This window comes from Lepidothrix coronata, unplaced genomic scaffold (assembly GCF_001604755.1).
Source record: "Lepidothrix coronata isolate B3197 unplaced genomic scaffold, Lepidothrix_coronata-1.0 Scaffold108, whole genome shotgun sequence".
Classification (NCBI taxonomy): Eukaryota; Metazoa; Chordata; class Aves; order Passeriformes; family Pipridae; genus Lepidothrix; species Lepidothrix coronata.
This window is the reverse complement of record NW_016690288.1, coordinates 1,276,110-1,284,057: the sequence shown is the minus strand read 5'-3', so window position 1 is coordinate 1,284,057 and position 7,948 is coordinate 1,276,110. Positions and strand designations below refer to the sequence as shown.

At 44.7% G+C, this 7,948-nt stretch overlaps 1 long non-coding RNA gene across 1 annotated transcript in view; it reads left to right on the top strand.

Annotated features, from left to right (window-relative positions):
- LOC108501790 overlaps nt 1-6,827 on the top strand; it is a 35,556-nt gene extending 28,729 nt beyond the window's left edge. The window contains exons 3-5 of the long non-coding RNA XR_001876283.1: nt 736-1,436; nt 3,918-4,093; nt 4,872-6,827. This is a non-coding gene — a long non-coding RNA (uncharacterized LOC108501790). The remainder of the gene's footprint in view (nt 1-735; nt 1,437-3,917; nt 4,094-4,871) is intronic.
- Nucleotides 6,828-7,948: the final 1,121 nt, after the last annotated feature.

The following is a 7,948-nucleotide window of genomic DNA, read 5'->3' as shown; positions in this document are numbered from 1 at the left end:
ACATCTGAGCAGGCAAACTGTGCCTTCTCTGAGCTCAGGAATGCCAAGACTTTCTTTTAGCATATGGGAAGTTTTATAAGGACACAGACTGAGGCAGAAAGCAGTGCAATTCAAAGATCATCCATCTCTTCTAGTGATAGTAATTTCTTACCTTTTACGTCTCTGTGAATCTAAAAGCACTTAGAAAGAAATTGGTATAAATTTTCCCCATTAGCCCGTCGTCACCTAATAGCTGACTTAGAGCTTGAACTGGAGGGCTGGGCTGGCAGTCTGGGGAAACACTGGTGCCAGGGGCTTTGCCAGGCTGGGGAGAGGCAACTCCTGACTGGGATGTGGGTTTGGCACTGAGCTGGTGTTGCTGGAACCTCAGCCTGTTCCCCGGATCACAGACCATTGGAGAGCTGGTGTGTTTACAGCAGGTGCCATTCCTGCTCTTCTCACTCCGTGCAGTGACAGGGAACACAAGGCAGCACATCAGCTCTGCAGCTTTTCACCAGTTTCCTTATTTATTTTGGACTGGCCAAAAAGTGAGGAAGACAGGTTTTGTACAACAAGCCTTTTGCTTTCTTGCAGCTGTACCGAGTGCCTTGGGAAAGCCAGGCAGCCTGGAAATGATTGTCTCGGTAGGGTTATTGCTTTGCAAGGGTGTGGAGTGGAAAAATCTAGGGTGGCTTTATTTTATTAATTTTTTTTAGCCTCCTAAATCCGTTGTTATAAGTTGAATTCCTCTTCTAGGTCCTAAATTTACTCAGGAGATCTGTAAGGGAGCCCTTGTAGCTCCTCCTGTGTGTCTGAAGCGTGGGCTGGTTGTTTTTGAAGCAATAGAATGTGACAGTCAGAAGCCAGTTAAAAACAAGGGATTTCAATACCTGAGCTCATGTTCCAAGGACTGCAGGCTGATTAGCTCCTCTTGTCTCCTGGATCCAATTACTCACCTGTAAGTAAAGCATTTCTGAGTCCCCCAAACAGGTTCTGATATTATCAGCGGATTTAGGCAACTCCAAATCCTCCCAGTAATCTGAAGAAGTGGGTTTTCTGTCTTCACCCAGGAGGCAGATAAAACCTCACCCTCGGTATGTGCAGTAACACAAATGTGTGTCACATCTGCTTTCCTTTTATATCTTCTTATTCTAGTTGACAACAAGAGTCAGATGTACCAGATATGCTTAATCTGGAAAAGAGTGTCAGCACTATCAATTTTTTCTCTGCTTTCATATTTCTTGCCCTTTTAATACTCAAAGCTGCTGATCTCACTTCTCCTGGCCATCCTTCTTTTTCCCATTTCTGTTTCTTTGACTTTAGGCAACTCACTGTGTATAAACTTGGTTCTTCCAGGAGGAAAAGAAACTACAATAATAAATGAAGCCTGGTAGATTTTGTGAAGGTGGAAATAATGTTGCAGAGGACACGGTGTTTGTGACTGTTGGTACTTCGTGGTAGGTCTGTGTTTATTTTAGAAGTGTCTTGGTTACTGCTTGCTTTGCTGTTACTTCTTCCACACTTAAAAAAAATAACACTAAAAATGCAGCAAACAGAAGGGTGGCATTTCTTGGCTTTAAAAAGGAATTGGAAGAGAAAACACTTTTCCATACTGAAAACATTGCAAAATAACCATAACAATAATAAAATATTTGTTCATCCAAAACAACAGTTGAGATCAAAATACCACAATACTTTGGGGAGGAAAAACTTGGAATTTGGAAGGTTGCACTGAATTTTTCCTTTTCTTCTACACCCTGTTTTCCAGGTGGTTGGTTTGTTGCAGGTTGGTAAAACATCATCTCTGTTCCTGGAATTTATTCCTCTTTGTGCTTGTTTCAGTTAAATCTCCCACGGGAGTGGACACTCCTGCCACGTGTCTACAAGACTGACCTTGTAGCAGCTTTGTGAAAGGGTGCAGGAACCTTAGGCAAGGTTGGGAAATGGGAATTGCAGTAATGGAGATGGTTGGTGGCTTGACCAGAGTTTAACCTCCCTGGTCTGTCTCCATGGTGATGTTCTGGGATGTGGCTCAGGAAGCACTGCAAGGGGTTGCTTTCTGGAGGGTCAAATTGGAGGCGATGCCCAAACCATGAACCTGGGAGAGGCTGGGGCGGGGACATGGGGGGCAGTTTCAGTGCAAATGGGGTTTCCAGGTTGGGTTTATGCTTGGCAATATTGTAAGGCAATTACAAGGAGGGCAAGGCCAAGTCCCTGCTGTAGGAGGCCCCTGGTCAGGAGATCTCGGTACAATACCTGGGAGGAATTGACCCTCCTATCTCTGGAAAGGAGGAATCGAAATCATGATGGAAGGAGACACACTGAGAGCTGAGCTATTTGTTTCTGAAGGGAGGGGAGAAGATGGACTTTAGAGGAGAACATTCTGTTGCACTGAAAGCAGAACTCCCTATTTACTTCAGGAGAAAGAACCAGGGAAGTTTTAACAGTGGTGTTTTGTTGGAAAACTAATATCTCATGTTAACTACACATCTGCAGAACAACCCTTTCTGTATGACACTTAGAGATGGCATGGGCTCCTGAGATCCCTGGTTTGAATCATTACCCCTCTGGAACTCACCCTGGGCCTGATATTCCTGACAAGGATAAACCCAGCTGGTTCAGAGTAGCAGAAACCAACATTTATTGCAGTCAGCTATTGAGTGATGATAGTCCTTCCAATGTTGCTCTTGTTGCCAAATTTGCTTTCCAAACCCCTGAGGACATTGCTGAATGTGATTTTTCACACTCCTGCTTTTTGCCACCATCTCTCACTTACCTTTACTTTCCAAGTGTCAAACTGTTTTCTTTATCATTTAGCAAGAACATTTTGAATGAATTCATATGGTAAAAGAAATCTGGCAGGCTCTTCCCATCTGTTCTGGAGAAAGCTGCATTCCAGAGGTCGTGGGATGGGTATGTGAAAGGGAGAGTGCTTGGTGCATGTGACATGCAATTTTTTTAAAACAGCTTAAGAAAAGTACATGAAGAAGAATGCAGAATTTCAGCTCATGAGAACTGGCAATTGAAATAGCTCCAGGATCTGTGGGTCAAGAGGAGAACTTGGTGAACTTCTGCATAGAGGAGATACTTTCCTAGTGCCACAAGATGCTTTTCACGTGTCCTGTGCACAGTGCAAGAGAACCAAACGTGTGCAGGGACACTGAGGAGAAAACAGAGGGGAGAAATCAGAGAACTGATTTAGGCAGTGAAAAGCCAAAGCAAAGCCATTGGCTTTGAGGGTACAGCAGGGCAGCCTGGTCTGGGCCCATCTGAGAGCTCGTACACAGGGCTCTTATCTGTTCTAATCTTCTTCTAAGCATGATTGGTCTTACTGAGAATAAGAGGCATCTACCAAAAATACTACAAACTTGAGGAAAACTTTTTTTACAGTAATACTCTTTAAAAGGAATTTATTTCTTGAAGTAAGATGCTTCAATGAAACAAAGAAATGTACATATATGAAATTAGATTTGCCTATGAAGTCGTTGAATTTAGGCTTTGCATTAGTTTGAACATAAAAACATTCATAAAGTTCCCTTAGTTTGACTTTGCTGCTGTTTCCCCCTTCCATTATCGGCTGGATTTTTGTTTTCCTTACTGACAGTGTCTCATTCATTTGTTCTTGTTCATGATCTGTGAGTGCATTTGGATTTTATTGTGCATGCAGAATTCCAGCTTATTGCCTTTGAAACACATCCTGGCTGGAGCCACTGCAAGTGTAAACAAGGTGCTGAAAGCTGGAGTGCAGATGGAATGTGAGGAGTCTGTGAGCCCAGGGACACAAATCCACTCTGAGAGAGAAAGGAACAGGATTCCATTGGTTATTAGTAGATAATTATTACATATAATTATATAATTATAAAATATGTAATATATTTTATATTTAATTATGTTATATAATTGTTATTATTTAACCCCAGGCCCCCTTCCATCTGCAGAGGAGCTGCAGGGGACAGAATAGGCAGGATGACTTCCAGGACCTGGACACAGGACTGGAAGGAATGCTGAGTTTGCTGATAACACTGAATTGGGAAGAGCTGTTGATTCCCTGGAGGGCAGAGAGGCCCTGCAGAGAGACCTCAACAAACCAGAGAGATGAGCCATCACCAAGTGTGTGAGTTTAACAAGGGCAAGGGGGGGATTCTGTACCTGGTTGGGGCAGCCCTGGCTGTGTTATGGACTGGGAATGAGGGACTGGACCCACCTGGGGTCCTGGTGGTGCCAGTTGGCCCTGAGTCAGCAGTGCCCTGGCAGCCAGGAGGGCCAACCCTGTCCTGGGGGCACCAGGGAGGGGATTGTCCCGCTCTGCTCTGCCCTGGGGCGGCCTCACCTCAACATTGGGGCAGTTTGGGGGGTCACAATGTAGGGAAGGGATTGAGCCATTGGAGAGTGTCCAAAGGAGGCCACGAGGATGGGGAAGGGCCTTGATTTGAAGGTGTGTGAGGACACTGAGGGCACTTGGTGTGTTCAGCTGGAGAAGAGGAGACTGAGGGGAGACCTCATTGGGGTCTGCAACATCCTCCTGAGTGGCAGCAGAGGGGCAGGTACCCATCTCTTCACTCTTCTGACCAGTGGCAGGACTCTAGGAAGCAGCTGGAGCTGTGTCAGGGCAGGCTCAGGTTGGATCTCAGCCAAAGGTTCTTCCCCCAGAGGCTGGTTGGGCACTGCCCAGGCTCCCCAGGGCAGTGGGCACAGCCCCAAGGCTGCCAGAGCTCAGGGAGGGTTTGGCTGATCCTCTGGGGCACAGGGGGTGACTCCTGGGGCTGGGCCTGTGCAGGGCCTGAGCTGGACACACTATCTTTGTGGGTCCCTTCCAACACAGGATATTCTGTGATCCTATAATTCACTTCTTTCCTGTTGACTCACCCTTTCTCTTCTCTTGATGCCTGAAGTCTCCAGGAGCTCCTGCACGTGCAGCTGATGTCACCTGACAGCCAAAGCAAACCCTGCACTGGGTGTTTGTTACCCAGAGGGGAGTAATGGGGTTCAAACACAAACTGCAGGGGTCAGCTGGTTGTGTTGTTGAGCTCATCAGACAACCACCCCCATCACCTTCTGTCCAGAGAAGCTTCCCTGTGGCTGGTTGGTAAATCGTGTGCAAACCTCTAGTGCCTGGTGGGAGGTGTCTGAGTGTCAGACCTGAACACAACTTGCTCCACTTGGCTGTGCTCCTCTAGAAAGTATTTACAGAAGTTCACTCAAAATAAATTACATTCTGATCACTTCAAGTTATTGTAATTGAGAAGATGGTCAGAGAAGGGCAGGTAGGAAATTACCAGGAGCTTGGAGGATTTGATTAATAAGGAAAATCACTAGAAGGTGCAGAGAGTGATGGAGGGAGAGATGGAATATAATCCACTATAAATATTTGAAGAACAATACTCAAGACAGAAGCAAAGTGAAACAGAGAGGTATGAAATAAATGCAAGGGGGAGGCAGGTTCCTGACAGTGAGATGTTTCAGGCTGTGTGTGCAGCACCTCAGAGGGACACATGGCCAGTGGCACATCTTAAAACTGAACCAAGGGGACAAGGAGTGACACCTCCAGCAGGCAACCCTTTGTGGGGAGGCAAGAGATGAGGAGTGACTTAGCCATTCCTGGCAGGATGCAGCACTGATAACATGGCTTTGCTGTTTTGAAGTTGAGGCATCAGGTGGGTGTGCAAATGGGAACAAGAGAGTTGAGCAGTTTAGAACCCGTGGAAGGGAACAGCTGGAAACTGCCAATCCTGAGATTTCGGGAAAAGTACAGCTTCTGATTTCATCTTGAATTAAAAAAATGTGCTTTTGTGACATAAAATGGATTTGGAATTGTGTGTTAGCTGTGAGTGTGTGTTAGAACTGTCCCGGTTGCTCACAGTGCTGTGGCTGTCAGAGGTGTGTGAGAAGCCCCCAAACCACATTGTAGGAGGAACCCCGTGCTCGCGGGGCTCAGGGTAGGACTGACAACCACTTGCTGACTGCTCAGCACACTTAATGGAAAACACCTTTCTAAAGCCACTCAAACCACCTCAACCTGCAAACCAGGAGGATTGCAACAGTTACCTGGCAGTGTGTGACTTCTCTTCGGGCTTCTCCACTCCTGGGTGGGGAAGGTCTCCAGCCAGCCAGGCTCCTGGAGAGCCACATCTCTGCTCTTCCCTCCTTCAGCCACTTCCTCCGAGTTAATTCCGTGCAATCAGGCAACACAAAACGAAATGGAGAAACTCATGTCTGTGTGGTATGTCTTTATGTTATAATGATTCTCAGTTGTCCAAAATCCTCGGCAGGAGCACATCCCAGTAGATCTATAGAACTGTCTCCAGGATTTAGTATAAATTCAATATTGTCAGCAACAAAGAATCACAGTGCTCTCATTGTATTTGACTTCTAGTGAAGCCATTACTGGAGTCATGTCTTTTATTTATATTAACATGTTGTTAACTGTAAGCTAATAAAGATGCAAAATGCCTGAAATCAATTAGGTACAGATTTAAGGAGTGTACATAAAGGAAATTTTCTGATTTACTTTCCCGTTTGTTGAATACAGACCTTGCATTACTTTGAACATGAAAGCAATCAATTGACTCTGTTTAATTCCATTAATTAATTTCTGCAATCGTTTTCCTTGCCTCTTTACTTCAGTTTAAAAACACCTGGATCCCAGTTAGAAAATTCCCTGAAGTCGTAACAATTTCAAATTAGGAGGTTTATTTAAAAATATCATTTGGGCTCTAAGAGCTTATTAGTTAAAAACTGTTCCAAGATAATCTTCAACTTCACAGAAGGAATTAATGTTTTTAAAAGTACTTTTGCTTCTGTTTTTCATTAATTTTTGTTTGCTTTTTTATGAATCTGTAACTTGAGAAGTATGGAAAGCTTCTTTCTCAATAAAGAGAACTTTTCAAACATTCCCAAGCCTATAGTTTGGTTTTTAGTCAGGGAAAAGCCTATCAAATTATTTTTTTGCAGTATTTTGTCCAAAATATTGAGAGCTCTTTATATAACTGCTAATTAAATTATGTCTGGTAAGAATACAGGTTTTTTTCTGTGCTGTCTAGCTGTGAACCAGATTCTCTAATGCATTTCTGTTGTTGTCAAAAGCTGTTGCTGAACTGCAGAACATCAGGACTGCAAATAATGGCAACTGTGGAGCTTTTGGGAAACTTCTTTGTTGGATGGATTTGGGTTGGATTTTGTATTGGCCATGGACACTGCAAATCTGATAACTTCACTGCCAAAATAAACATAAAAGAGGCTATAAATCATCTGGAGATCAGTCCCTGCCCTTTGGACACTCTCCCAACTGTCCCCTCTTCAGAGCTGGGTGGCCTCTTGTGTGCAAGTGAGGGCTGGGCCAGTGGCACCTTTTAAAAACACCCTTGAAAACCTGCATTTCTAATGCACTGAATAGCCTGCCCCAGTCTCAGAGCACCTGAGCAATGTCTGAATTTAGGGATATGAGTACTTGGTTCCACCCACAGGCTTCACCAGCACTTGTAGGTGTTGGATTCAGAACTTCAGTGATGAGTTAGGGGCTTGGAAACTGGGAATCTTGAACAGCAAGACAGCCCCCAAGACAGCTGATAATCCCAAACCCCAGAAGGGTTGTTTTTTTACAATTAGAAAGTGAAACACTCATGAATAATGTATGTGGTCAAATCAGTTAATCACAGAAAGAGAATCGGGCTGTGTGTGCTCCACTTTCATCTTCCCTCTCGGGAAATAGGAGGGGAAGAGGCCACTTCTGTTCATTCTTCGAGAGGAAGGAGCAGCAACAACAGCTGGAGTTGGCTGGGGCAGAGGCTTGTGCTGTGAGATCACTCTGGAAAACAGAATTAGTAATGGATTAATGGATCAAAGTTGTGGAGTTGTGATCTGACCTGTGGTTGTGTCACCCAGCGTTTGCAAGGGAAGTGCTTTCAAATGTGCCTCTAAATGTGCCTCTGTCTCATCCTCTAATGAGACAGAATGAAGAGGAATCCTTCAG